General features: G+C 34.3%; 1 pseudogene; it reads right to left on the bottom strand.

Annotated features, from left to right (window-relative positions):
* Positions 1 to 799: 799 nt before the first annotated feature.
* Positions 800 to 2260, bottom strand: LOC112498183 (ferritin-like catalase Nec2; annotated as a pseudogene).
* Between the last annotated feature and the right edge of the window lie 2239 nt (positions 2261 to 4499).

Below are 4499 nucleotides of genomic sequence, written 5' to 3'. Positions count from 1 at the left end.
CTTTTTTTTAAAATTAAAAACACGAAAATGCTTCATTATCTCGGCAAAATTTCGACAATTTACTCCCACAATCAAAAAAGCAAAGCCCAAAATAATTATAAAAAAAAACACACAAATCATAAGACATTCTTTCTAGGCTTAGGATTTAGGGTGCATTTAATAATCTGTAATCAAAATAGATTAAAATCGAAATGAGGAATGTAAATTAAAATAAATTATTTATTTTAGTTGTAGCAATCAAAATCAGAATAAGCTGTATTGTTATTGATGTGGTTACTTTATTTTAGAATCGAAACAAAAATGATTCTCAATTAACTATTATCACCATTATTTATTATTATTATTATTATTCAAATATTATTACTATCCTTAATATTAATATTAATATTAATATAATCACCACCACCAAAATCATCATCATCATCATCAACAACAACAATGGCAACAACAAATCATCATCATTGTTGATCTCATCATCATCATCAGATCAGAACTAGTGGATTCCGTGATGGCTGCTCGTGTTAGTTCAACTTCCGCGACGGCTGCTACTGCTGGTGGTTCGACTCTCGCAAGTCGCAACACAGAGGCTGCCGCTGTTGCTAGTTCCATCATGGGTGATGGCAAGAGTTGACAAGCAAAACTATTTAGGCTCAAATTATTCTGAGCTTCAGATTTTTTTCTAAGCTTAATTTTGAATCACACAGTGGAATTTAAATTAACCATTAAAGGTTGAGATCCTGAAAGCTCTCTTGCATTCCTCCCATTGCCACCATACGGGAAAAAATCCACCGGCCTCGCGTTAACTGCCAGTTCCATAAACAATCCTTAAAATCTCCGGCGGGGTTCGCGTATACGACAAGGAATTTGGCATCTGCCGACAGGGTGTTACTTTCTGTTCTGCTCTCTGCGCCGAGTTGTGGTGGCACTATTAGGCCTTTGTCTTTGATGCCAAACATGGCAACCTGGTTCCTAAGATCAGAGACATAAATAGTGAACTCAACCACTGTTATATTATAAGGTAACACATTCTCATAAGTTCTCTCATATAGTAACGTTGGTAACACTGCGTCTTCTCCTGACTCAACTCCTAAGAGCTCTGCAACTAACTGCAAGTATATATTAAGAAAATCAATGTATGTGTGTATATAGTCCTTTTGTAGTGTGGGTATTCTTTTTTTTTTTTTTTTAAATGCGGATACGCTCTTAAACTGTGTGGTTATATTGTTTAAGAGTATATCTGCATTAAAAAAACTTAGAATGTCATGATTAATTCCTATAAATATAGTAAAAGGAGAAATACTTCTTTAGTCTCTTTGATTAATTTGAGCTAATTTCTCATCTTATTAATCTCTGTATTTTTAAAAATTAACTATTCTCTATTAAGTTTTTAAATTTCACACGTCGATAAGTGTAGTTGGCGAGATATGGTTTAGTGCCAACATAACATACAAGCCCAACGTGAGGTATAGCGTTGGATGATAAGAGATAGTTGATGGTATTCACATACGGGTCAAACGGAGGTTCCAATTCGTAACCAACTGCTTCATTAAATGTTGTGGCGAAATTTTGAGGGAAGCTCAGCTCAGCACCGGATCAATGGTCAATAATTACCTTATGTGGGTCCCAAGCAATTGCTGACCATTGATCCGGTGCTGAGCACAAGCTCAGCTCAGCACCGGATCCTGGTCCAATTTTGAGTGCTGATATTCAGCAGTGGCCTTGGGAACCCACCAATTGTTGCCACGGTAGCCCTGGAACCCGTTGTATAACTTGGATAAATCATTGCAATAACAAAGGCGTAGCTATATATAGCAGTATATTTTGTTTCTTATATATTAAAGGGCTACCTGAGATGACCACCTTCCTGATAACCCAATTTCTCGATGGTACGATTTGTGAGGTCGTCAAGGCTGGCCTTCCTAGCCCTAGTGGTAGGAGGACCGCCTTCCGCCAACCATGAAGCTATACAGTCAAGTCCTTCACCAAGTGCACCATACAAGAAAAATTAATTCTGCTTCTAAAAATTCCAAGTTCAGATAAAATTGAATACGATCCCTATCATCGGCTTCAATAATTGTTCCGCAGTAAATCAGAACCAATTATTATGTGAAAATTCAGTGTGAGAAGAAGTAAGGCAAAGAGAAAAAAAATGGGCTATCCAGTATCCACATCCATTTGTTCTTCTTAATTTCTAGTAGATAGCTGTGTACGTACGTAACATGCACGAGCAAACCCCAAAAAGCTTTTTATATGGATGCATCATGCATGAGTGACGAGTCCATCCGCAGAGAGATGACGAGAAAATTAACTTATTAGTTGCTCTTACGTGTTTGCTAGATATAAGATAACTACTTAATTATGGCTTCTTAAGATTTAGTAAAACTTGTTGATGTCGCCGACTGATCATATGCAAGGAACTGTGTGAAGATGATATATTTACATATGTAGTACGTACGGCAGATCTAATCCTTGTCTAATTAAATTTTGCTATAATTTATACAAGTTTCAGTTTTACATGGAAATATATAAGCTCATGACCAATCAAACACATTAATTAGTACTAGAATGTTTTACTTAGACTGAATTAGAGCCCTTTAAACAGACATCCACCTACTTCAGAATATCAAGGTGTTGGTATACTAAACCCAACGAATTCACAACTAACTAGTACATGAGTAGAGTCCTTTCCGCGTAACTTCTATTTTATACACAATTTATAAGGAAAAATGAGGATTATCATGTTGTTTGAAGAAAATAAGTCAGATTTTCCTCATGATTTAAAATAGGTCGAAACCTCTGTAGTTAGAACAATTTTAACTTAATATATTATTTTATTTTTTAACTCCTAATATGTTAGTCATAAAATTTAAATCTTTTGAAATTAATTATAAATTATGGAGAAAAATAACAAGTAGCTAGAGGAAATATTATAAATACTTCTAGTTGTATAAAATATTCATTTAAATTTCCGGTAACTTTTGGTATATGTGAATACTAGAGCTCCTTCTTAAATAGTAGTACTATATAAAGGGGAGGCAAATATAATATGCATATCTATAAAATCGCAATAATATTTGGTCATATGTGTCCCTGACAATATATATGTTTGAACATTACAAAGATTATTAAATGGTTCCAGAAAATTATGACTTCCTTGTTATAGTGGGTGTTGACTTCCTTGCTGCATTGGCTATTAACTTGATACTTGGGGTCAGGCTACAGTGCAACTGTGGTACCATGCCACAGTTGCACCAGCCGTTGGATCCACTCAAATGAGTGTGGTCCAATTAAATAAGTGGGAATCCAACGGTTGGGTGCAACTGTGGCACGGTACCACAGTTGCACTACAGTTTTATCCTGATACTTGATGTTATGTCAGTTAATTTTTCTTTATAATTTATAACTAATTATTAAATTAATTCAAAATCATTAACGGTATACCTCATTTTGCTTGATTTACAATTTTTAAAACATTTAAATTTTATGGCTAGCATGAAGACTATAGGTAAAATAATAAAATAATATACAAAGTTAACACCGTTATAACTATAAAGGGGTTTGAATCTATTTTAAAATATGAGGGTGGGGGTTTCGCTCAATTTCTTCAAATAAAAGAGGGTAATCCTCATTTTTCCTAATTTATAAAAGAGGGAGGAGACAATGATTCATAGTATGCATATGTGCACCGAGATACTCTCCCTAATCTAAGCTTCTTCAAAATAAATTAATTAACTATATATTAAATATGTAATTAGTAGTTATTAATTAAATAAGAATTATTAATCACTCCCTCTTATTCGTCTATCATAAGCTATGCATGGCTTTTCTACGCTTACTCATTTCAAAGGGCTTCAAGGCCCACTTTATATGAAAAACAATAACAACAAAAATAACAATACTCAATTGAAATTCTGTGTATATTTATAATTCAACCTGAAAATGTATTCGGCACCTCGTAATGTCCTATGGGATTATTTTCTTCAAATACTAGGTCAAATTTATATATTATCCTGAACTTGTGCATCTGATTTATTTATACTTTTCAAAGACATGCAAATAATACAATAGAGGAAGTGGGCTTTCTGGCAGTACGTTGGTTAGCGCAGCTGTTCGAAGAATCTGAAGGGAAGCTCATCTGCCAGTGAATGCTTTCGGTTAAGTTGGGTGCAACTGATCTACTCGAACTCACTATTTACCGTGCCCGATCGATGATTAATTTCGTGTACTGATATGTATCTTCCCATTCGAAATATAAAATATAAAATTTTTAATTTGAGTTGATATATATCAGCACAATTAATCTAGAAGCGTACGTCTCATCCGGTGTGGCTAATTCTATATTTCGTGTACCTTTCGTTAAGGGTTGCGTTAACTTCCCAAATAACCAATTCTCAAACAAATTAATGATGACATGTTACAATTTACAACCCAGATAGAAAAGAAAGTTAATTAAGATACGTCAAATTAATTCAGGAGACGAAATTAAGCCACACATAGGT

The sequence above is a fragment of the Citrus sinensis genome, chromosome 3, assembly GCF_022201045.2.
Source record: "Citrus sinensis cultivar Valencia sweet orange chromosome 3, DVS_A1.0, whole genome shotgun sequence".
NCBI classification, from domain to species: Eukaryota; Viridiplantae; Streptophyta; class Magnoliopsida; order Sapindales; family Rutaceae; genus Citrus; species Citrus sinensis.
This window is presented reverse-complemented; position numbering and strand designations above follow the sequence as displayed.